We start from the raw sequence: 27925 nt of genomic DNA, 5'->3' as shown, positions 1-27925 counted from the left end.
AATGTCTCAGGCTCTTCCTTATGGAAAACTTAGATGGGTAAAGGAAAAAGATTACAAAAAGGTTTTACAAGATGTATGTATCTCTACACAAAAAGAATTGGATGATTCAAAGGTTGGTTATTATTTTGAAATTGATTTAAAATATCCAGAGGAACTCCATAACCTACACAAAGATCTCCCATTTGCTTGTGAGAAAGAAAGTCCAAAGAAGGAGTGGTTAAGTGATTATCAACGATCATTTAATATAGGTGAATCAACAGAAAAATTACTTACTACATTATATAACAAGAAAAATTATGTTCTACACCAAAGAAATTTGCAACAATATTTATCAAAAGGTCTAAGAGTAGAGAAGATCCATAGGGTTCTAAAGTTCAATCAAAGTCATTGGTTAAGGGGGTACATTGATTTCAATACACAAAGAAGAACAGAGTCAAAAACCGATTTTGAGAAAGACTTTTATAAATTGATGAATAATGCGGTCTTTGGTAAGACCATGGAGAATGTGAGGAAAAGACAAAATATCAGACTATCAACATCTTGGGAACAAGCATCAAAATTAATTAATAGACCGAGTTTTACTAGAGCTGAGGTCTTTACTGAGAACTTTTGTGCGATCCATTTGGTTAAAGAGAGTATTGAAATGAACAAACCTATTTATATTGGAACAACAATTCTTGATTTATCAAAGTCATTAATGTATGATTACTTTTATAATAACTTGAGGAAGAAATATCAAAATGATGTTAATCTACTTTATATGGATACAGATAGTTTTATTTTGCAAATTAATACTGATGATGTTTATTCAGACATGAAAAAGGACATTAATATCTATGACACTAGTAATTACAGCCCAGAGAGTGAGTTGTTCTCCTCCAAAAATAAAAAGGTGATTGGAAAGTTTAAGGATGAATTAGGAGGAAATGCCATGAGTGAATTTGTGGGATTGAGGTCTAAGGCTTATGCTTATAAATATATTGTGAATAACGTCGAAAAAACTGATAAGAAGTTAAAAGGCATAAAGAAAAATGTCATAAAAGAAACAATAAACTTTAAGGATTATTATAACTGTTTAACAACAAAGAAAGAAGAGTTTAGAAAGATTAATGGAATAAGAAGTTATAAACATCAATTATATTCAGAAGAGATGAATAAGAAAGCATTGGGGGCTTTTGATGATAAGAGGTTTATTTTAGAAAATGGAATTGATAGTCTCCCTTATGGATATATAAGTATATAAGTGATAAGTTAATGGGGTTAGGGATTTTAACGGGCTACCGCCGCCTTTTTACTATTATATAAATGATAGAACCAAGTACCAACCAGACTAAAGAGTGGAGGTGTAATCAACCTTGGTATATAAATGGAAAACATAATGAATGTGAAAAATATCAAATAGGTATAATTGAAAAGGCAACTGGTAAAAAAGTTCACAAAACAAATAAGAGAATTAATTTAAATACCGGTGAATTGGGTAAAAAAGATGGAAATATTTTTGAGTGGTCGGAAAACTTTGATGGTTGCCAGGAAAATATATACTTTAATTTAAAAATGGTATGTGGCACTGGAGGCGCTCAAACAAGAATATTGAGGGAGGTTTACCATTTTATCTTAGCTCAGTTAAAATATCTTAATAAAGAACCAAACTCAAACATATTTTTTGTTAATATATTAGACGGTGAGGAGAGTTGTAGGAGAATTAAATTATTTCCCACACATAAACAAATATTTGTCGGGTCGATGTTTGAGTGGGTTATATTCACCAGAGTAAAAGGTTCATAAGGTCAGAAGGATCCCACAACTTTCCAGTATGTGTGAACCCCTAGCTCAATTAAAATATATTCATTATGTATTAGCCCAAGTAGATTAATTGACTCATGGTCCAAAAGGATCACAGGTTCACACTAGAGATCTGTGAACCCCTATCCCTCACACATACACATAAGTTAAACCTCAACTTTAGTTGAGGTTTAACTTTTGTGTATGTGTGAGTCATAATAATATACAGCCCCCAACCCAATCCCATCCCTAGCTCAATTAAAATATATTCATTATGTATTGGCCCAAGTAGATTAATTGACTCATGGTTCATAAGGTCAAAAGGCCCATAGTCTTTTGGATTAATAGGGGTGTTTTCCCAAATAGGGGTAAACGACATTAGATAGGGATTTCCCATGTTAAACGGGCTGTCCCAGAAGCAACATTATTACCCTACTCTCACCACATACAAGGCTGTCATCCGCAGCTCAATGGAGTACTGCTCTCCCCTCTGGGCTGGTGTTCCTGCCTCACACCTAGCTCGTCTTCACGCTGTTGAAACCAAAGCGTTCAGAATCATTAGAATCTCCCGCGATGACGCTATCTCCGAGGGCCTTTCACTTAATCACCGCAGGCAGGTTAGTGGTCTTTCCGTCTTCTACCGACTCCTCTCCGGCCTTGCTCCCCCAGCTCTCTCTGGGCTCTGTCCCCCAAATATTCCTGCAGGTCGCACAAGATCTGCCTGCAACCCTCTTATGGTTAAACTGCCAAAATCAAGACTCTCTGCTCACCTTCACTCCTTCATTCCTCTTTTCTCCCGCCTCTGGAACAAACTCCCTCCCTCTCTTCAATCCCACTCCTCCCTCCAGGTCTTTAAAACGGCTGTTCACCACCATCTCTTATCTTCCCCAATCCAAAACCTTGATCTTTTCTACGCCCGCTAATTTCACCCCAAATCCACTTTTTTGAGGTGACTTTTGACTTCCTTCCTGGAAGTCCTTGGCGTCCTTGCGTTTTGTACCTATCCTGCCTCCCCCCAGGCCCTCTCCCTCCAAAAACATCTCCCGATGTCCCTGCTCTCAAATGTTGTGTTTGTGTGCTTCCTCCCCTTCTCTCCCCATCTTGTCGACCGCTCCCCTTTTTATATACTTTGTTTGCTTGTTTGCTTGATTTGTTTGTTTGATAAATGTTAGCTCTTTCACGAGCCTCGACTCTGTACACACAAAAAAAGAAAAAAAAAGAAGAAAAAAAAAGACGTCACAATGAACGTCATGGAAACGCGAATGTTATGCGGGAGTCCAAACCTGAGAATGCTGGAAACTAAAGCTGAAATTGGAAAAACGAAATAGCCTATTTTACTCCTGGAGATCCCAGGATTATCCACCTAAAATATCTTTGCGATCGGTTCAGCAGTTTTTACGGTCCCTTCCAACGGACAGACAGACGGACATTTGGTGAATTATAGTAAGATTAATGTTTTTATATTAATGTGTATTTGTGATTGGAGTTATGCTGTTTGGAATGAAAAAGAGATATCGAGTTCAAGTGAATGACGAAAAGCCGTGATGGTTTCTACTTTCTAAACGTGAATTCGCGAATCGCCATATGCAGATTCGCCATTGACTGGGTATGGAACAAAGGTACCTGTTTGTATAGAACGGGTAAGTTTTTCATGGAAGTCCTTCACGAACTTGCTGTCCATGTCTGACGTGCGACTGAAGGTGCTACAGGAATGTGGAATTTATTGGTTTCATGCTTTAGCATTCGCCGTTTCTGCATTGTCTGTTTGCTTCTGGCCTCCCACCCGTGCGCAGCACGGGTACCTCACTAGTACTACTAATACTACTACTAATACTACTACTACTACTACTACTACTACTACTACTAATACTAATACTACTAATACTACCACTACTAATACTACTACTATTACTACTACTACTACTACTACTACTACTACTACTACTACCACTACGGCTGAGTGAGGCTGAGTGAACCGTGGAAAACCTTTGGCTCACCGCTCCCAAAACGAAACAGTAGGGCAGAACTCCTAGCTATCCATTACATACACCCTATGGCGGATCAATGAAAGAAAGGACTCGAACTTGGCAGATGGAAAAGTAACAAATATTTATTTACAAAAAAAACAAACTCCCCACTGGGCCGGTGCTCCTGCCTCACTCTTAGCTCGTCTTCACGCTGTTGAAACCAAAGCTTTCAGAATCATTGGAATCTCCCATGATGAAGCTGATCCTGAGGGCCTTTCACTTACTCACCGCAGGCAGGTTGGTGGTCTTTCCGTCTTCTACCGACTCCTCTCCGGCCTTGCTCCCCCAGCTCTGTCTGTGCTCTGTCCCCCAAATATTCCTACAGGTCGCACAAGATCTGCCAGCAACCCTCTGATGGTTAAACTGCCAAAATCAAGACTCTCTGCTCACCTTCACTCTTTCATTCCTCTTTTTCCCCGCCTCTGGAATAAACTCCCACACTCTCTTCAATTCCTCTCCTCCCTCCAGGTCTTTAAAACAGCTGTTCACCACCATCTATTATCTTCCCCTATCCAAAAGCTTGATCTTTTCTACCCCCGTTAATACACCCCAAATCCACCTCTTTCAATCTCCAACTTCTTTCCTGAAATTCCTAGTTGTGTCAATTTATTTTCTACCGTGTACCCCTTCGCTTCTGTACACCCACCTTGAGGCTCAGTTTGCAAGCCACTGTCTACAATTTAATGCAAGAGGCATAATTAATCTTCTTTTAGGTCTTCGAAGTCCTTGGGGTCTTTTGTGTCCTTGGGGTCTTTTGTGTTCTCTGGGTCATTTGGGTCCTCAGGGTGTTTTGGGTCTTCAGTGTCTTTTGGGTCTTCTGGTTCTTCGGCGTCTTTTGAGTCATTTGAGTATTTTAGATCCTCAATCTGGATATTTGGGGTATTTAAGGGTATTTGGGGTATTTTGGGTTTTAGGGGTAATTTGGGTCTTTGGGGTCCTCAGAGTCTTTAAGGGTCTTCGGGGTCTTTTGGGGTCTTCGGGGTCTTTGGGATATTTTGGATCTTGGGGTATTTTGGGCCTTTTTGGTCTTCTGGGTCTTTTCGATCCTTTCAGTAACCGGGATATTTTGGGCCGTTGTCCTCTTTGTAATTTGGATCCTCAGGGTTGTTTGGGTCTTTTGGATCCTTGGGGTCTTTTGGATTCTTGGGGGTCTTTGGTTCGTGAGACTTCAGGGTCTTTGGGGTCATTGGTTCGTCAGGGTCTTTTCAGTCGTTTGGGTCTTTTGGGTCTTCATTGTCTTTTGTGTCTTTAACAGTCTACAGGATATTTTGGGTCTTCGGGTATTTTGGGTGTTTGGGGTCCATTGGGTCTTCGGGGTCTTCTAGGTCTTTTGGGTCCTCATAGTATTTTCGGTCTCTTAACTGGTGGGCACACAGTCGTGTTCAAAGAGCCCATTAAAGCCCCCACTCAAATCCCTCCTAAAGCACTGCCCCAAGTCTTTAAAACCTGCCCTCATGAAGGGGAACAGACACACACACACACACACACACACACACACACACATACATTGTGTTTTATATGGTAGATAAGTGAATCAGATGTAAATTGACGATTTATGTGACCTTGACCTTTGACCTAGTGCCCTCACAAAACGATAGTCTTCCAGATTGTCACTAACTCTTCCAAGTGGTTAAGTGTTGTGAATATTTGAGTAAAAATGTGACCTGTAGGTGATTGACAAACAAACAGACAGAATAACAGACCAGACCAACGAATACACTTGGGAATCTTCAATTTCACAACGAACAGACAGACAGACAGACAGACAGGGGTGAAAACAACCTCCGCCCACCTTTGGAGGTGGATCGAACGACATTTGTGAAAAAGACTTCTAATTATCAATGAAATAAATGTTTCACCATCGTACTCCATAAAGACAACAGACTTTGGAGAAGCAATTCCAAGAAGAATTGGATTGTTGTGATTAATGGAATAATTGGAATATTAAGGTTTTAAAAGAAGAATTGGATTGTTGTGATTAATTGAATAATTGTAGTGTTGCCGTTTTAAAAGGAAGAATGGGACAGACAGACAGACAGACAACAGACTTTGGAGAAGCAGGAACATTTGCAACTCGGCTTCGAAGTTCGAGACATGAAGAGGGAATGGATTTCTCCCATGACATCATTGGTTTCCACTTGGGTGAATATTCCCCTTTTTTGGGCAAAATTTTTATTTCGCTGAAAGATCTTTTCATTTTCCGCACACAAACCGACTCTTGGAAACTTTGAGTTGTGATGTATTTTTGGAATTCTGATTTTGGAAGTCGAGTCTTTATTTAACGGTTTGAAAAATATCCGTTTATCACACAATTGTCAACAAATCGAGTCTCGGAGCGTCACGAGATTACCACGTGATCACATCACTGTCATGTACAACATAATCACAGTACTGTTTATACGACTCACGAACCACGTCATCCCAGTACTCCATGTACAACGTACTATGTACTCACATCACTCCATGGACAACGCACTGTGTACTCACATCACTCCATGTACACCGTACTATGTACTCACATCACTCCATGAACACCGTATTGTGTACTCACAACACTATGTACACCATAATGTGTACTCAACACTCCATGTACAACGTACTGTGTACTCAATACTCCATGTACACCGTACTGTGTACTCACAACACTATGTACACCGTACTGTGTACTCAATACTCCATGTACACCGTACTGTGTACTCACATCACTCCATGTACATCGTAATGTGTACTCACAACACTCTATCTACAGCATACTGTTTATTCACAACACTTTATGTACACCGTACTGTGTACTCACATCACTCCATGTACACCGTACTGTGTACTCACATCACTCCATGTACATCGTAATGTGTACTCACAACACTCTATCTACAGCATACTGTTTACTCAATACTCCATGTACACCGTACTGTGTACTCACATCACTCCATGTACATCGTAATGTGTACTCACAACACTCTATCTACAGCATACTGTTTATTCACAACACTTGATGTACACCGTACTGTGTACTCACAACACTATGTACACCGTACTGTGTACTCAATACTCCATGTACACCGTACTGTGTACTCACATCACTCCATGTACATCGTAATGTGTACTCACAACACTCTATCTACAGCATACTGTTTATTCACAACACTTGATGTACACCGTACTGTGTACTCACAACACTATGTACACCGTACTGTGTACTCACAACACTTTATGTACATCGTAATGTGTACTCACAACACTATGTACACCGTACTGTGTACTCAATACTCCATGTACACCGTACTGTGTACTCACATCACTCCATGTACATCGTAATGTGTACTCACAACACTCTATCTACAGCATAATGTTTACTCACAACACTTGATGTACACCGTACTGTGTACTCACAACACTATGTACACCGTACTGTGTACTCACAACACTTTATGTACATCGTAATGTGTACTCACAACACTCCATGTACATCGTACTGTGTACTCACAACACTCTATGTACAGCTTACTGTTTACTCACAACACTTTATGTACACCGTACTGTGTACTCACAACACTATGTACACCGTACTGTGTACTCAACACTCCATGTACATCGTACTGTGTACTCACAACACTATGTACACCGTACTGTGTACTCGCAACACTCTATGTACATCGTACTGTGTACTCACAACATCGTCCTGTGTACTGACTGCAGACAAATGGGGATTAAGACACCAGGTACCATTTTACATTTTGGCAAGTTCCAGTTCCATCATATTTTCTGACTCAGGAAAGTCGAGCGGGATCAGAAATTCCTTCATTGCAATTCTTGGGGACAAATTTCCTGGAATCGATGACACGTCACAGCGGAGTGAGTGGTGTGCACAAACATCGGAGCGTTACCATGGCAACGTGTGAACGCCGCTGTCGAGCATGGACCCTAACAGCGGAGCGTTTCCATGGCACCTTGTGAACCCCACTGGCGAGCAAGCTCCCTAATAACAGCCGCCATTGACGTGGACACCCCGGACATAGTTTCATCTGGATCCGCGAACACGAGTCGTCGTCCTCCGAGCCCGCGGCCTTGTGTGAACCCGGCCCCACTGCCTCGTCCAAGTCTCAGTTTCCGCGCCAAATTGGGAAAGGACTCCCAGGCCTGCCAGAGCAAACACCGCCTGGAGTGCGAGACCACGGGCCTGGGAATCCCCCACCATGGGAGGAAAATGGAACAGATGAAGATACAAACGATGACGTCACTTGGACAATTGCTTCACACTCAGGGCAAAAAGAATTCCTGCCGTTGGTATTCCTTTCTTGGGACTGTTTGGCGTATTGTCCGGGAAGTTTTGTTTTTTAAATCCCAGGGCACCATTCCAACACTGATACAGTATGAACGTGTTTGCCTTCATTGTGACGTCATAAAACGGGATTTCTGCCTTTATTATATCATTGGTCGGCCTTGCTTGTGGAATTGTGGGTAATAATGCGATCGGAATACAACATCCATCCGTGGATCCTCCAAGTCCGCTCCACGATATTCCATGGAAAAAGTAGATGCGAGGACAAGGAAGCCTTGCCTTGAGGATCTGCAGGACGGGAAGAATGCTTCGGTTTTCCCATCAGGATTAAATGAAGATCATTCTTTACAAGGAGGATATTATTCCGAATGGATTTGTCCACGTGTCATATGATCCAGGTTGTTTGTCTTCCAAAGGATCAAATATATGGGATGAGGATTTCTCATCAGTTGGGAAGGGTGAGATGAACAGGAAAATGGGAAACGGAATGGACCATAAATAGGTGTACTGTTAACATGGGAATGCTGTTGTGCCTCAAATGGAATGGAGTGGGGTTGCTGGAAAAACACAAACAGGGAGGGATAACAAAACCGGGAAAGGAAATGATGAAAACTCTCAGGAACAATGGTCAAGCAGTCACGTGACCTGGCTGTGCCTCAAAAACCGAGTTGTTCGGGTTTGGGAGTTTTCAAAACAAGAACATGACGAGAGAACAACATGGCGGCCCGCGCTCAACATTGGGACCCACACGGGATCAAGAGACCTGTCCTACTCAGAGCACCTTACCCTAAATTATATAACAGAATTTCATGGGGAAACAAAAACGGTCTTACAGGGTTTTGTCTGGTTTATGAAGCTTCATGGCGTCTTGTACATCATGGCGTCTCGGTAAAGTACAACCCTTATCTTGTGCAAAGACCATGGGAATTCGGTGAAGCTTCATGTGAGGGTTTTCCTCTTTATTCTTTCTTCATATTGGGAGGTTGATCAGGAGGGGCGTTATCTGGAGGAACCTGTGCGTCCTGGAGTAGTTGGAGAGGGTCGGAGCGATTCGAGCGAATGGGAATCACCGGGGGAATGGCGGTAAAACCCAGGCCACGGACAGCTGTCCACAATATATCCTTTCTGACCTTTTCAATCGGCCTCATCGCGGAAGATTCCAATAGTTTTGATAGCTTCAAATTCCACCTGATGGTAGATGTGATGCTGGGGTGCCAGCCCATAGCGGACAGCAGTACTCCATTGAGCTATGGACAAAGGCCTTGTAGACACGGGCCTTGGAGACGGATCTGATTTTCGAGGAAAAGACCTGGATTGATGGAGTAGGTCCAATCTGAAGGTGGCTTTGGAGGGAAGCTTTGCTACGTGGTCATCCTAGGTAAGGTCATGGCTGATACCTGATGGTAAGGCCAGAGTAGTTCAACAGACGAACCTCTTCCGATTACTCTGAGATCTCACCAGAGCCAGGAACCACTCAAGGTGTGTTTGCTGAATGTTCAGCCACAGAAAGTCCATAAATGATGAATCGGGACCTCAATTGTGCTGAATTGTTTAAAGACCCCAAGCGAATAAAGCCAAATGACAACAGGCAGCAGATGTATCACATAGAATCATAGCCTTATATGATTCTCTAACTCCATCACCACGTAAACCTCATTTTCACATCACGTCCCATGTTTGCCTGTACTGCACTGTACCACTGGTCACAGATCCACCCTCTTGGACTGTACCACTGGCCACAGAGCCACCCTCTTACACTGTACCACTGGCCACAGATCCACCCTCTTGTACTGTACCACTGGCCACAGAGACACGCTCTTACACTGTACCACTGGGCACAGAACTATCCTCTTGGACTGTACCACTGGCCACAGATCCACCCTCTTGGACTGTACCACTGGCCACAGATCCACCCTCTTGTACTGTACCACTGGCCACAGAGACACCCTCTTACACTGTACCACTGGCCACAGAACTACCCTCTTACACTGTACCACTGGCCACAGGACCACCCTCTTACACTGTAGCACTGGCCACAGATCCACCCTCTTGTACTGTACCACTGGCCACAGAGACACGCTCTTACACTGTACCACTGGGCACAGAACTATCCTCTTGGACTGTACCACCGGGCACAGATCCACCCTCTTGTACTGTACCACTGGCCACAGAGACACCCTCTTACACTGTACCACTAGCCACAGAACTACCCTCTTACACTGTAGGCTACCACTGGCCACAGAACTACCCTCTTACACTGTACCACTGGCAACAGAACCACCCTCTTACACTGTACCACTGGCCACAGAGCCACCCTCTTACACTGTACCACTGGCCACAGAACCAACCTCTTACACTGTACCACTGGCCACAGAACCACCTTCTTGGACTGTACCACAGGCCACAGAGCCACCCTCTTACACTGTACCACTGGCCACAGAACCACCCTCTTACACTGTACCACTGGCCACAGAACCACCCTCTTGGACTGTACCACTGGCCACAGAGACACCCTCTTACACGGTACCACTGGCCACAGAACCACCCTCTTACACTGTACCACTGGCCACAGAGCCACCCTCTTACACTGTACCACTGGCCACAGAACCAACCTCTTACACTGTACCACTGGCCACAGAACCACCTTCTTGGACTGTACCACTGGCCACATATCCACCCTCTTGGACTGGACCATGGCCAGAGAGCCGCCCTCTTACACTGTACCACTGGCCTCAGAACCACCCTCTTGTACTGTACCACTGGCCACAGATCCACCCTCTTGTACTGTACCACTGGCCACAGATCCACCCTCCATGGGCCTCGATTTGTGAAAAGGAAGGCAAATGTCACGTGACACATCACTGCTTTGTTATCCAATTATTACTTCGGTACTTTACGCCATACAATTTGCATATGAATTGAACTTGTTTATATAATATTGAAGCGCGGTGCTATGCGCACGACTTGTTCGCCAAGAAGAGAAGCAACAACGCAGGTAACCAAAAAGAGTCTTTATTACAAAGCTCAACTATAGCACTGAGGTGCTCGGGGCTGCGCGCCCCGTGTATATCCCGAGGCCACGCCTACCCCTCGGGCGTGGCCGACACCCTCTTGGTGCGCGGAATGGTGTCATCGCGCCAGCGAGCCATCGTGTCCGCCACACGCGCCCCCCCAGAATTCCCGCGCACCTGAAGGGTCAGTTTGCGGGGCAAACGGATGACCCGGCCGAAGCGCCCTCTGGCGGCTGGCGGCGTCTGGGATGCCGGGGTGTCATCTGGGATGCCTCCGGCGGCACCTGGGATGGGTGCAGGACCGGGAGGGGGCGTGCCGGCGGGGCCGGGCGGTGCCGGAGGTCCGCCCGCCGGGGGGCGGCCTCGCCGCGGGGGCCGAGCCACTTGCGGGGGGTGGTCCACGTCGAGGTGGGCCGGCTTGAGGCGGTCCACGGAAACGCAGTCAGGAGTGCCGCCGATGTCGAGGGTGAAGTGTTTTGCCCCGGTCTCCAGCATGCGGAAGGGCCCGTCGTACGGGGGCCGCAGCGGTGTCCGGTGGGCGTCGTGGCGGACGAACACGTACTCCGCCGTGCGAAGCTCCGGGGCGACGTGCGTTGGCGGGCACCCGTGGTGCGCCGTCGGCACCGGGGCGAACCTCCGGGCGGTCTCCTGCAGTGCGGAGCGCTGCTGCGCCGCGGACCATGGTGCCGTGGAGTCGGGGAGGAACTCGCCCGGCACCCGCAACGGTTGTCCGAAGACCAACTCCGCCGCGGATGCGCGCAGGTCGTCCTTGGGCGCCATCCGGAGGCCCAGCAGGACCCAGGGGAGCCTGTCGACCCAGCCGCCGTCGCGGAGGGTGGCCTGGAGCGCGGCCTTCAAGGAGCGGTGGAAGCGCTCGCACAGGCCGTTGGCCTGGGGGTGGTAGGCCGTGGTGCGGTGCAGCTGGACGCCGAGCCCCCATGCGACCGCCCCCCAGAGCTCCGAGGTGAACTGGGGGCCGTGGTCAGACGAGATGTCCGAGGGGGCGCCGGACCGGGCAACCCAGGTGGCGATGAACGCCTGCGCGACGTCCGCCGCCGTTGTCGCCGCCAAAGGCACGACCTCCGGCCACCGGGTGGTGCGGTCCACCATGGTGAGGACGTGGGTGAAACCCCGCGAGGGGGGCAGAGGTCCCACCAAGTCCACGTGAACGTGGTCGAACCGACGTTCGGGCACCGTGAATGGGGCCAACGGGGCCTTGGTGTGGCGGTGCACCTTCGCACGATGGCACGCGAGGCACATCCTGGTCCAATCGCGGACGGCCTTCCGGAGGCCATGCCAGACGAACTTGTCGGCGACCAACCTCTGGGAGGCCTTCGTGCTCGGGTGGGACAGGCCCTGGATGGCGTCAAAAACCCAGCGCTGCCAGCCCGCGGGCACGATGGGGCGAGGCCGCCCGAGGGAGACGTCGCACAAGAGGGCCGTGCCCGCGCCGTCGAATGGCACCTCGGTGATGCGGAGGCCCGTGACGGCGGTCCGCAAGGCTTGGACGTCGGGGTCGGCGGTCTGGTCCGCCGCCATCCGGGCATAGTCAATCCCGAGGTGGACCGCGTGGGCGACGGACCGGGAAAGGCAATCCGCCACTGGGTTGTCCTTTCCCGCGATGTGCCGGATGTCCGTCGTGTACTTGGACACGGCTGAGAGGTGACGCTGCTGCCGGGCCGACCATGGCTCGGCGACCTTGGCCATCGCGAAGACCAGGGGCTTTTGGTCGACGAAGGCCATGAACGAACGGCCCTCGAGCAGATGGCGGAAGTGCCGGACCGCCAGGTGGAGCCCGAGCAACTCGCGGTCAAAGGTGCTGTGCCGGCGTTCGTGCAGGCGAAGCTGCCGGCTGAAAAACGCCAGCTGTTGCCAAGCACCAAGCACCCATTGCTCGTGCACCGTGCCCACCGCGTAGTCCGACGCGTCGGTGGTGAGGGTGATCGGTGCATCGAGCGCCGGGTGCGCGAGCATGGTGGCGTTAGCCAAGGCGAGCTTCGCGCCCGCGAACGCCGCGTCCATCTGCTTGGTCCAAACAACGTCACCTTTGCCCGGCTTCCCCCGGAGGGCCTCGTGCAGGGGGCACAGGAGCTGGGCGACGCGGGGCAGGAAACGGTGGTAAAAGTTTACCATGCCCAGGAACTCCTGGAGCCCCCTGATTGTGCGGGGGCGCGGAAACCCCTTGACTGCCTCCACCTTTGCCGGCAAGGGGGTGGCCGCGTGCCTGGTGACGCGGTGCCCCAAAAAGTCGATTTCGGTGACGCCGAACTGGCACTTGGCGGGGTTTACGATCAGGCCATGCTGGCCCAGGCATTCGAAGAGCGTGCGGAGGTGGCGGAGGTGCTCTTCGCGGGACGCGCTTGCGATGAGGATGTCGTCCAGATAGACGTAAACGCAATCCAAGTCACGCAAGACGCTGTCCATCAATCGTTGGAACGCCTGAGCCGCATTCTTCAAACGGAAGGGCATCCGAAGAAACTTGAAGAGGCCGAATGGTGTAATGACGGCCGTCTTCGGTACGTCCGCCGGCCTGACGGGGACCTGGTGGTACCCGCGGATGAGGTCCACCTTAGAAAAGAAGGACATTTTCGCCAACCGGGCGGAAACGTCCTGAATGTGAGGGACCAGGTAGCGGTCGGGGGTGGTGGCATCGTTGAGGCGGCGGTAGTCCCCGCACAGCCGCCATCCCCCGCCGGGCTTCGGCATGATGTGCAGTGGCGACGCCCAAGCGCTCTTGGAGCGCCGTACGATGCCCAGCCGCTCCAGCGTAGCGAACTCCGCCTTTGCCACCGCGAGCTTCGTCGGCTCGAGGCGGCGTGCCCGGGCGTAGACCGGTGGCCCGACGGTGGGGATGTGATGTTCCACCCCGTGCTTGAAGGCCACCGCCGAGAAGGTGGGCCACGTGAGGGCCGGGAAGCTGGCGAGGAGGCGGGTGAACTTGTCCGCTGCCAGAAGCGTACAGACCAACCTCGCCGGGATCGAACTGCTCAGCAAGCCGCTTGGCGAGCCGCTCGGTGAGCCGCTCGGGGAGCTGCCCAACGAACTGCTCAGCGTGCAAGCAAGCGAGCTGAACGTTTCGGCGTGGAAGAGGCGTCTGTTCTTCACATCCACCAACAGCCCATTTGCACATAGGAAATCCGCACCGAGCAATGCCATGGGCACGCTGGCGGTTACGAACGTCCATTGAAAGTGTTGCCCACCGAACCGCAGGGAGAGGCAGCACTTCCCGAATGTGCGTATGGGTGTACCGTTGGCTGCAAGCAACGCGGGGCCCCGGCCCGCGGTTCGCTTGTTGGACGTGGAGGCGGGAATAACGCTCACCTGTGCGCCTGTGTCGCAGAGGAAGCGACGCCCGGACAAGGTGTCCATGACAAAAAGGAGGCTGCCGGAATGGCCGACGCTCAGGGCCGCTACCGATCGCCGGCTTGGTAGTTTCCCGACTTGCCAAATGAGCACGGCGGGCAACAATTCCTAGCCTTGTGGCCAAACCTGGCGTGGAAACAGCACCAGGTTTGCGGCGAAGGCGGAGGCCGCGGTTTTTGCGGTGGTTGTGGGCGGGGCATGGCGGCGGCCACGCAGTGTGCATCGGCATCAGCCTCGGGAACCACGAGGTGTGCATGCGCATCAGCCTCGAGATCCGCGACGGCCGCACCGAAGCTCGCCCGCGTCTCACAAGCCGCGAAAAACTTGTCGGCCTCGACGGCCAGCGCGCGGGGGTTCCTTTATTTTGGAACCGGCCAACGAGAGGCGTACCTGTGCCAGCAGCTGGCGTAGAAAGAGTGCCCGGAATAAAAAATCCGGGGCTTTGTCACCCAGTAGCGAAAGCATGTGGTCCATCCGGACCGATGGTCGTGTGTCGCCGAGTTCGGGAAGGTCCAGGAGGTGGTCGGCCCGCTCGCACTCCGTGAGGCCGAACGTGGCGATGAGGAGACGCTTGAGCGCCTCGTACCTGTGGTCGGCCGGTGGGTTCCGCAGGACGGACACGACTCGGGCAGCTGTGCCGGGCCCGAGGGCGGCGATGACGTGGTAATACCGCGTCTCATCCGCCATTACGCCTCGAAGTCGGAACTGTGCCTCGGCCTGCACGAACCATACTTCGGCCTGAGCTTCCCTAAACTCGGGGAGCTTCACCGCTACCGCGTTGTTGACCATGGCGCGTTCTGTTGGTCAGCGGCGGCTGAACCAGCGTCGAGGTCACCAGTGAAGTGCGGTGCTATGCGCACGACTTGTTCGCCAAGAAGAGAAGCAACAACGCAGGTAACCAAAAAGAGTCTTTATTACAAAGCTCAACTATCGCACTGCGGTGCTCGGGGCTGCACACCCCGTGTATATCCCGAGGCCACGCCTACCCCTCGGGCGTGGCCGACACCCTCTTGGTGCGCGGAATGATGTCACCGTGCCAGCGAGCCATCGTTTCCGCCACAATATAATATAACTACTGTAAAAATTATGGGGCCAATAACATCACAACCCCCCCCCCCCCCTCTCCAATCCTCCCCATTATAACAGTTGTAAACAATACAATTCACAGACTTGCGGATTTGCTTTTCACCCCTCAGCCCAAATTGGGCGAAGGGGTATCATTGTCACGCGTCTGGGCGTCCGTCAATTTTTGGTTTCCGTCAATTTCGAGCAGGACGGCTTGTCCGATTAAATCCATTTTTGCAGTGTGTGTTGGGGTTGAGTCGAGGAAGGTTCCTTTCGAAAATGGGCGCGCTGGGATTTTCAATATGGCCGCCACGGCAGCCATCTGGGCATCCATCAACTTTTGGTTTCCATCAATTTTAAGAAGAACGGCTCGTCCAATTAAATCCATTTTTGCAGTGTGTGTTGGGGTTGAGTAGAAGAAGGTTCTTTTTGAAAATGGGCATGCTGCCATTTTCAATATGGCCGCCACGGCAGCCATCTTGAAATTGGTTTCCTTCAATTTCGAGCAGAATGGCTTGTCCGATTAAATCCATGTTTGCAGTGTGTGTTGGGGTTGAGTAGAGGATGGTGTCTTTCGAAAATTGGCGCGCTGTGATTTTCAATATGGCCGCCACGGTAGCCATCTTGAAATTGGTTTCTGTCAATTTCGAGCAGAACGGCTTGTCCGATTAAATCCATTTTTGCAGTGTGTGTTGGGGTTGAGTAGAGGAAGGTTCATGGGTGCCCTGCGATTTTCAATATGGCCGCCATGGCAGCCATCTTGAAATTGGTTTCCGTCAATTTCAAGCAGAACGGCTTGTCCGATTAAATCCATCTTTGCAGTGTGTGTTGGGGTTGAGTAGAGGAAGGTTCCTTTCGAAAATGGGCGCACTGCGATTTTCAATATGGCCGCCGAGGCAGCCTTCTTGAAATTGGTTTCCGCAATGCATGGGCCGAGGGATTATGCCTGCTTTGCAGTGCTATTTTTTTCATAAGCAAAAATATGATTATTTTTATTATCAAAGTGACAACGGAATTTCAAATGTGTGAAATTAATCATCCAAATATATGTTTATTTTTTACTGCAAATGTAAATGACAAACGTCTCACCTCGAGCGTTATAGTTGTGAAAATAACCGGAATGGTCAAGCAATCAACCCAAATTCAGAGGCATGTAGTAAAAGTTTTGGACAGCATAAATTCACCTTTCCTGAGTGGAAACAAAATGGCAGATGGTACTAACACTGATATTGTGTATGCTCCCTTTCAGTGACGAACACGACGTCACTTCAGTGAATGTGAGGTCACTCCCTGCGTGACAGAGAAATAAATACACACGGCGTGTATATATTTATAAATATATATACACACAGAATGAACCCCCTAACTTGACGAGGAAGCAAGGCACAGGTCAGGTCTCGCTCCAGCCATTACTGCACGACCTTTAGCAACAAGTATTGTCGACCACACGAACACATTGTCTCTGCCCTGCTGATCGACCACACGAACACATTGTCTCTGCCCTGCTGATCGACCACACGAACACATTGTCTCTGCCCCACTGATCACCAGTCAGCTTAGTGACTTAGTTTGGTCACAAATAAACGATCAACAGTATGTTGTCCCGATGAGCCGACAATAAGGACGAAACCTGGATCGACATCTCTGCCTTTGTTTATTTGTGACTCGACGGTTAGGGTTAGGGTTAGCTCGATAGTTAGGGTTAGCTCGATAGTTAGGGTCAGCTCGATAGTTAAGGTTAGCTCGATAGTTAGTGTTAGGGTTAGTTCGATAGATAGGGTTAGGGTTAGCTCGATAGTTATGGTTAGTGTTAAGGTTAGCTCGATAGTTAGGGTTCGGGTTAAGGTTAGCGCGATGGTGATTATCCCTCTTTTCAAGTTGTTCGGGTTAGCTCGATAGTTAAGGTTAGTGTTAGGGTTAGCTCGATAGTTAGGGTTAGTGTTCGGGTTAGGATTAGGGTTAGGGTTGTTAGGGTTAGGGTTAGGGTTAGGGTTAGCTCGATATTTAGGGTTAGTGTTCGGTTCGGGTTAGGGTTGTTAGGGTTAGGGTTAGGGTTAGGGTTAGGGTTAGGGTTAGCTCGACGATGATTGTCCCTCGTTTGAAGTACACACAAACAATCCAAGGGAAAGATCACCGTCGACGCCTCTACTTTATTCGACAAATTGAATGGACCTGCATTTCTTAGCCAGCATTCTCTGGCCAGGAATAACTGAGTTCTTTATTGGAATTTTCCATGTGTGGAAATCCTTGCGTCCTGGGCCTACGCCCTGGCTTTGAGGCTGGACGGTTGTTCCAGCATGTGTGGCCGTTTAGCGAGTCATTGCTGTGGTGGACACGGAGCCACGGCTGTGAGGGCATGTGGCCATGGAGGCAAGAAATGTGGCCATGGAGGAAAAAAGCGTGTGGTGGGCATGGTCCATGGCAGCTCGGGCTGTGAGGGCATGTGGCCATGGAGGCAAGAAGCGTGTGGTGGGCATGGACCATGTCAGCTCTGGCTGTGAGGGCATGTGGCCATGGAGGCAAGAAGCGTGTGGTGGGCATGGACCATGGCAGCTCGGGCTGTGAGGGCATGTGGCCATGGAGGCAAGAAGCGTGTGGTGGGCATGGACCATGGCAGCTCGGGCTGTCTGGGCATGTGGCCATGGAGGCAAGAAGCGTATGGTGGGCATGGACCATGGCAGCTCAGGCTGTGAGGACATGTGGCCACGGAGGAAAAAAGTGTGTGTTGGGCATAGACCATGGCAGCTCGGCTGTGAGGGCATGTGGCCATGGAGGCAAGAAGCGTGTGGTGGGCATGGAGCCATGGCAATGTGAGGTGTGGCTCGTTTATGAGCATTGCACCAGGAATTTGCTGTCCATGTGGATTCTCTTGGTGAATGTGTCACATTGGTCGCTAGGAGAGGGTTGTGTTACCCCGGGCGAGTACTGGGCAGACCGGTCAGGTGCGATCTCCAATTTGATGGCTCGGCAAGAACGGCGTGGAATGGAAAACTAAAGGAGATTGGTGCAAGATCTCATGGAAAAGTTATCTGTAGTATAATAGAACGGAAACCTTTGGGATTCAGATAATATATATGTATGAGTAATAGCCAGGTACCAGGAGGCTTCCTCGTGTATGAGTAATACTAATAGCAAGGTACCAGGAGGCTTCCTCGTGTATGCGTAATACTAATAGCCAGGTACCAGGAGGCTTCCTCGTGTATGAGTAATACTAATAGCCAGGTACCAGGAGGCTTCCTCGTGTATGAGTAATACTAATAGCCAGGTACCAGGAGGCTTCCTCGTGTATGAGTAGTACTAATAGCCAGGTACCAGGAGGCTTCCTCGTGTATGAGTAATAAAAATAGCAAGGTACCAGGAGGCTTCCTCGTGTATGAGTAATACTAATAGCCAGGTACCAGGAGGCTTCCTCGTGTATGAGTAATACTAATAGCCAGGTATCAGGAGGCTTCCTCGTGTATGAGTAATACTAATAGCCAGGTATCAGGAGGCTTCCTCGTGGACTTTTCACATCCAGGGCCTGAAATAGTTCTGAAACTGGAAACTCAACATTGAACCTCATGCCACGGATGGGAATGATTTGACCTCTTCAAATTTCTGGACATTCTTACATCCCACTGAGCTTGTCTTCCTCTTTATTATGAAGGACGGTATGACTATGTACATACCTTTGTGGAGTGGTGTTATCGAGCCTTGTGGAAGAGGTAAACTTCAGGTGTAATGGTAGCTGGTAATAATGGGGTTGTGGTGCACAGGTAGAGTTCGGGCCTCGAGATAAATAGGAATAGATTATTTAAAAGATTTATGGTGGATAGTTTGAATGAAGAATTGGTGAACAGGAATGGGATCGTGATGATTCACTCACCTGAGATTCAAAGGAAGAGCGAGACCAAGGAAGACCGTTACACGAATTGAAGAAAATGGAGACAAAACTAAAAACAAAAAAATTTATTTTTTATTTTTATTGTATACTGAATCGAGGCTCGTGAAAGAGCTAACATTTACTTCACAAACAAATCAACCAGACAAACAAAATATATAAAAAGAGGGAGCGGAAGACAAGATGGGGAGAGAAGGGGAAGCACACAAACACAACATTTGAGAGCAGGGAGATGTGTGCAGGGAGAGGGCTTGGGGGGAGGAGGAGTGGGAAGGGGTGGGGGGGGGGGGGGGGTGGGAGAAGTATAAAACACAAGGACACCAAGGACTTCCAGGACAGAAGTTGGTATTTCAAAAAAGTGGAATTGGGGTGAAATTAGCGGGGGTAGAAAAGATCAAGGTTTTGGATGGGGGAAGATAAGAGATGGTGGTGAACAGCTGTTTTAAAGACCTGGAGGGTGGAGTGGGATTGAAGAGAGTGAGGGAGTTTGTTCCAGAGGCGGGAGAAAAGAGGAATGAAGGAGTGAAGGTGAGCAGAGAGTCTTGATTTTGGCAGTTTAACCATAAGAGGGTTGCAGGCAGATCTTGTGCGACCTGTAGGAATATTTGGGGGACAGAGCCCAGAGAGAGCTGGGGGGGGCAAGGCCAGAGAGGAGTCGGTAGAAGACGGAAAGACCACCAACCTGCCTGCGGTGAGTGAGTGAGTGAAAGGCCCTTGGAGATAGCTTCATCGCGGGAGATTCCAATGATTCTGAATGCTTTGGTTTCAACAGCGTGAAGACGAGCTAGGTGTGAGGCAGGAGCACCAGCCCATAGGGGAGAACAGTATTCCATTGAGCTGCGGATGAAAGCCTTGTATGTGGTGAGGAGCTCAGGTGTGCCAAGGAAGGACTTCGCACGACGGAGGATGCCCAGTCGGCGACTGGCTTTGGAGGCCAGATTTGAAATGTGGTTTTCCCAGGAAAGATCATGGCAGATAGTGAGACCCAAAAGCTTGAGTGACAGAACTTCTTGGAGAGGATTATTCAGAAAGTGGATGGGAGGGTTGTCCAGTCGGTCTTTTCGGAGAGACAATTGTTGTTTGATCGTTCAGAAGCTTCGAGTTAAGGACACTGAGAGGATGTGGGTTTGTGCGGATGATGCTGTGAGGCTAAAGTTTGTGGTGTAAGAAGATCACGTGATCCCTACCTCTCCCAATGGACATTACAATGATCACAGCGCTTTCACAAAGTATTCACACCTCTTGACATTTTTCATATTTTGTTGTTACAGCCGGAATTTAAAATGGATTAAATTGAGATTTGTTGTCACTGATCTCTACACATAATACTCCCAAAATACCCCATAATACTCCCATAATACTCCCATAATACTCCCATAATAACCCATAATAGCCCATAATGCTCCCATTGTAGCCCATAATACTCCCATAATAGCCCATAATACTCCCATAATACCCCCATAATACTCCCATAATAGCCCATAATACCACATAATACTCTCATAATAGCCCATAATACTCCCATAGTAGCCCATAATACCCCATAATATCCCATAATACTCCCATAATACCCCTATAATAGCCCATAATGTCCCATAATACTCCCACAATACCCCCATAATACTCCCATAATAGCCCATAATACTCCCATAATACCCCCATAATACTCCCATAGTAGCCCATAATAACCCTTAATATCCCATAATACTCCCATAATACCCCCATAAGACTCCCATAATAGCCCATAATACCCCCATAATATCCCATAATACCCCCGTAATACTCCCATAATAGCCCATAATACCCCATAATAGCCCATAATACTCCCATAATACTCCCATAGTACCCCCATAATACCCCATAATATCCCATAATACTCCCATAATATCCCATAATACTCCCATAATACCCCATAATACTCCCATAATACCCCCATAATACTCCCATAATAGCCCATAATTCTCCCATAATACCCCCATAATACTCCATAATACTTCCATAATACACCATAATACCTCCACAATACTCCCATAATGCCAGATAATGCCCCATAATGTAAAAGTGGAATTTTCGTTTTTAGAAATTTGTACAATATAATCAAATGTGAAATACAGAAATATCAAATTAGCCCGTCCTGTGCGCAGCAGGAGACGGGGTTTTGCAATCACTTTTGTGTGTCTGTGTCGATGTGTGTGACTCTGTCGATGTGTGTGTCTGTGTCGATGTGTGTGTCTGTGTCGATGTGTGTGACTGTGTCGATGTGTGTGTCTGTGTTTATGTGTGTGTGTGTGTGTCTGTCTGTCTGGGCCGTAACGTTTTTAAGATTAAGTTATTGTCGTCAAATTTTCACGAAAGCTTTATTATGATAATACAGAGAAAGAAAATTAAAAATTTTGTAGAAAGGTCAAAGGTCAAAGGTCAACGTCACATAAAGTCATCCATTTTCATCCAATTGATCTGGAATTTCAATTTACTATTTGAGTTTTGACATCAAATTTTCAACAAAGCTTTATTATGAGAACCGATTGACCTGAAATTTTAAGAATTTGCATATTGGCTCACTGCATTGATTCACCAAACAAAGTCTAGAAGCCAAATATTATTTTTAGATCTGAAGCTCAAAGTTAAAGGTTGCATAAAGTCATCAATTTTCATTTTGTATTTTTTAAACTGTTTTCGTTATTTGAGCATACGGAAGAAGAAGACATCTGCATACAAACGGACGAGGACGGGCTTTGCACTTTCAGAATCTTTCTAGGTTACATAACTATTCAACCTTCTGAGTCAATTCTTCACAGAAGCACCAATGGCAGCAATTACAGCTTCGAGACTTCTTGGGTTTGTCTGTATCAGCTTTGTACATCTGGATTTGGGGAGTTTCTCCCATTCTTCCTTGCAGATTTGCTCAAGCTATGTCAGGTTGGATATGGAGCGTCCGTGAACAGCAGTCTTCAAGTCTTTCCACAGATTCTCAATGGGATTCAAGTCTGGGCTTTGGCTGGGCCACTCAAGGTCTTTCACGTTGTTGTTCTGAATTTCTGAAGCCATTCCAGTGTTGCTTTGGCTGCATGCGTGGTTGGGGTCATTGTCCTGTTGGAACATAAATCTTCACAGCAGTCTCAGGACTTTTGCACTCCGAATCAGGTTCTCGCAAAGGATTTGCCTGTATTTGGCTCCATTTATTGTTCCCTCTATCATTACAAGTCTCACAGTCTCTTCCACTGAAAGGCATCCCCATAGCATGATGCTGCCACCACCAGTCCACCATGCTTCATGGTCAGGGTGTTAGATGGTTGATGAGCTGTGCTAATCATGTCACATATAACATGTGTGCATATAATATAACTATAACATGTCACATATAACATGTGTCTCTAATATACATTATAACATGTCACATATAATATACAGTATAATATGTCATGTATAATATACAGTATAACATGTCACATATAACACGTGTGTATATAATATACAGTATAACATGTCAACTATAACAGGTGTGTAAATAATATGCAATATAACATGTCACATATAATGTGGGTCTAATATTCAGTATAACATGTCACATATAATATGTGTGTAATATACATTATAACATGTCATGTATAACATGTGTGTATAATGTATATAATATACAGTATAACATGTCACATATAATATGTGTGTCTAATATACATTATAACATGTCACATATAGCATGTGTGTATATAATATACAGTATAACATGTCACGTATAATGTGTGTATATAATATACAGTATAACATGTCACGTATAATATGTGTATATAATATGCAGTATAACATGTGTGTATATAATATACATTATAACATGTCACGTATAATATGTGTATATAATACACAGTATAACATGTCATGTATAACATGTGTGTATATAATATGCAGTATAACATTGTGTATATAATATACAGTATAACATGTCACGTATAACATGTGTGTATATAATATTGTTTGTTTAATTGTTTCTTTATCAAATATCACTGGGTGTGTACATAATCCACACCCTACCATACACACCCTACCAAGGGATTCCTTTAGGTGGTGTGTTTTTTATTTTCCAAGTGTCAGATCCAGTCTGCATCCTTGTATTGTTTTGGTTCCTCATAAATACCTTTAAATAAATCCTCAAGTTTATCTTTTCAGGAGGAATTGATAAATTTTGATTTTTGTTTTCCGAGTGCACCCACCGGATTAGCACCATATTTTCGTGTTATTTTCAATCATCTGGTTTTGTTTCCCCCCTTTGTTGACTTTGTTGTAGTTTCTCTCTTCCTTGCCATGATTTATATTTTGAATTTGCTTTCAGCAATCATTACCTCTCAGTCTTTGTCTTCGATTTTATTATTGCTTTTTATTTCTTGGATTCTCTTGTTTAGGTTTGGGTTTCAGTTTCCTCATGAGTTTCTGCATTTGTCCCGTTTCCTTTCTCAGTTGCTCTGTCCGTATATTGTCTCTGTTTCCATGGTGATGCTTGTTTTCTATTGTACGGCCTTGTCTAATCTTGCAGCGATGTTAGCCTGTTTTATTTTTAAATGAGCAGTGCTGCCACAAAGCACACAATATTGATTTAGTTCGGGCTAGGTCTCCTATTTACCTTGCTCTTCATCATCCTCTTCTTCCTCCACCTCCCCTCCTCCTTTGAGCCGTTTTCTCCTCTTTCTGATGACCATTATTCACCATTCCCGTTTTCATCCCCTCCATCTGTGTAGGTGTCGCCCTCTCCATGTCAGTGGGTCTTGCCATTCCCCACTCCCAAGGTTGGTCTGTACCCCAACCCCCCCCCCCCCCCAAAAACACCTTTATGTGTGTGTGTGTGTGTGTGTGTGTGTGTGTGTGTGTGTGTGTGTGTGTGTGTGTGTGTGTGTGTGTGTCACGAACGTTTCATTTTAAATAGTTAAGTGGGCACATCCTACCATGCACACCTGAACGTGCTCACATCATTCTGCATACACCCCTCCATACATACCTCACCATGCTCACTCCAGTGCACACCCTACCATACATACTAATACTTCACCATGCTCACCCTGTTGGATCACTCCCCATTACACAACCGTTGTACCTGCCTATGTACATGATCACCTGGAGTCTGGAGCGACCTGACGCGGCCCCACAGAGAATTCCGCACTGCGTGCCAGCGATGGGAGAGGTGAGGGAGTGAGGGGGAGAGTGAGCCCCTTCTGATGGATACCGACCAGTACACTGCCTTGGGGTGAGGCTGGAAAGCATTCAGGACGGATACCCGCACACCATAAACACACACCTTAATAGTCTGCACATCCCCCTTCTTGTACATGAGTAATGGTGGACAATGTCACACCTATCATTTGGACAATTTGATTACAATTTTTGAGATGTATATTCACACGTGATTCCCCTCATCTACCGGCACCTCATAACACCTCTACCCCATAACACCAACAATATCGTCCCAAAACTATCGGTCTCCAGCCGATGCCATTATCAACTCTTGCCCCATTGCCATTGATCTTCACCCCATGCCATAAACACAGGGCCCCCAGCTCGCGATGCAATAGTCCATCCATTACTCAGGCCAGCCGGACACCATTTGACTCTTCTTGGCTCCAATCCCTCAGACCCGGCCAATGGAAATTGGAAGCAGATTTTCCATGGATCGTACCATGTACGAGCACTACCTACAGGACCATGGATTGTACAATGTACGAGCAGTACCCACCGGACCAAGACCCTTATTGGTCTCCAAAGACCATTACGTAAACACAAGTCACATAGGACCCATAAAAGAGGAAAGATGTATTACAAACTCAGCTACCAACTCGACACCACCATCACGCCATTCCCTCCCGCACAAACAACAAAAACAACACAAAACATCAACAACTCTCAGGCTACCGGCCCTGACAACAACTCCTATTTACATGTAAAACACCTTGAACCACATGGTACATCAGCCCTCACAAATATGAGCAATTTCTTCTTCCAACACTCAAGAATTCCCCAAATTTAGAAACTAGGCAAAATCATTCCCCTCCTTAAACCATACAAACAAACAAACAAACAAACAACAACAGCAACAGGCATTTTAAGGCCATTTTCCCTGCTAGAGCGGGGGTTAGCCTTACGGGCCCCATGACAATCTTCTCCATCTTGCCCTATTTTCTACATCTCCCCTTGTTAACCCCCTTGCCCGCATTTCTTCTTCCACCACTTAAACCTTAAATTAAATTAAAACTTAAATCTTAAACCAAACAAAGATCTCGCAAAATCAGCCTCTTACAGACGTATCACATGACTTTGCACACCCTCCTTATACTTACACTCACAAATCCTCACATCCCTCTCTCACACACCCAACACTGATTCAGACCAAACCACTCCACCACTCCACCACCACTCTCCTCACAAACCTCACGCAAAACACCTTTGAGGTTTCAACAATAGAAAACCACCAAGACGCACGATTCCCACCACAGTAGACAACAACAAAGCGTTGTACACACTCCCAAAGGTCTTACTCCCAAACAAAATACTCAACCCAAACATGCACAGGACATACAATTCAAACCTGAGAACATACAATTCACCTCATATGTGGAAGATATAACCATTACCTCTACACATAGCAACATCAACACCACCACAGCACAACTTCAAACCTTCCTCAGCACCTTACAAACCTGGCTCACCATCAACAGACTAAAAGTAGGCCCTCAAAATCAACAGTCACTCTTCTAACAAATTACACCAAGGAACATAATGCTGCACCACACATCACACTGAACACCATCCCTATTCCTCACACACACCAAACAAAAATACTCCACGTCACTCTTAACACACTCATATCATTCTCAGATCACATCGCAAACATTAAAAACATGCCAGGCTCAACACATGTGGGACACTCACAGGTACCGACTTCGGACACCACAAAGAAACTACATCATTAACATACAAGCCACATTAGATCAGTCAGTCATCAACTACGCCAGCTCATCTTGGGCCTCCAGCCTATCAAACACACATCTCAACACCTGCAGACCATACAAACGGAACCAATGACGTCATCATTAAAAACACCTATTCCCCAGATGGAGTTCTTTATAATGACCCATGATTCATTTTTTTCCATGGAGCGGTTTTGTAGATATAGAGGTGCAACGCTTTTCGGTTTTTCTCATGTGGCACCTGCACCACGTACCCTATGACGTCATAATTATCATTAAAATATTCTACAAGAGGAGGCGCTCCTTATGGTCAAAAGTTTGTATCCATGAGACCAACAGTTGCAGAGAAAAAAATATTCATACTGATCGGATGAAGCGTTATACTTGTCGAATTATGACGTCATAACGAAGGCACTGATGACATCATCATTAACATATCTCATTCCCCATGGTGAGTACTTGGCAATGAGCCTTGTTTCAACTTTTTCCATGGAACAGTTTCAGGGATATGGAGGTGTAACGTTTTTCCAAGATGGCGTCCGTACCACGTGACCGATGACGTCATAATTATGAATAAAAAATATACAGGTGGAGGCGCTCCTGTGATGCACACCTAGTCTCGGAAATTTTAAAATGCAGGTGCCACACGTACGCAACCGGATGCCTAACTCTGCTTTTTGCTTCGCGAGCGCAGGGTAACAACAACAACAACAACACCGACGACAACAACAACAACAACAACAACAACGGACCCATGATAGGGATCATTCTGATATATAATGTCTGGATCCATAATCTGTAAAAACTGACCTCGATATCATTCACGTACCATGTAGTACATGTACGTACGTTCCACGTCACGTTACACGTGAATCATCGTGTTTTGTACAGTACGTGTCGACACCCACAGCACCACGTGTTCAGCCTGGCGATGTACTTTTTGGATTCCATACCAGTAATTGGATGCACACCTCGTCTCGGACAAAGTCCTTTGTCTATTGTCTGTTCGTGCGTCCTTAATCGGGTTGCATAAAATGGATGGAGCCCGAGTGTTGTAAGGATGGGGGGCAGTGGGGGAGCGTGGGGGCAGTGGGGGAGGATGGCAGTGGGGAGTGGGGGGTGGGGGCAGTGGGGGAGTGGGGGGTGGGGGCAGTGGGGGAGGGTTGGGGAGTGGGGGAGGGTGGGGGCAGTGGGGGAGGGTGGGGGCAGTGGGGGAGGGTGGGGGCAGTGGGGGAGGGTGGGGCAGTGGGGGAGGGTGGGGGGCAGTGGGGAGGGTGGGGGCAGTGGGGGTGGGGTGCGGTGGGCGGAGGGTGGGGGTGAGTAATTTCTCACCAGCATAGAATCTGTGTACAGAGGGGTGAGGTGGGTAGGGGGGCATTGGGGGGGGGGGAAGAAATTTCTCACCAGTATGGAATCTGTGTACAGAGGGGTGGGGTGGGTAGGGGAGCAGTAGGGGGGGGGGGGGGAGCAATTTCTCACTTGCATGGAATCATTGTACAGAGGGGTGGGGGTGGGGAGGGGAGTAGTGGGGGGAAGAATTCCTCACCAACATGGAATCTGTGTAC

This window comes from Myxine glutinosa, chromosome 1, assembly GCF_964187855.1.
Source record: "Myxine glutinosa chromosome 1, kmMyxGlut1.1, whole genome shotgun sequence".
Taxonomy (NCBI): Eukaryota; Metazoa; Chordata; class Myxini; order Myxiniformes; family Myxinidae; genus Myxine; species Myxine glutinosa.
Note: the sequence above shows the minus strand (reverse complement) of the source record.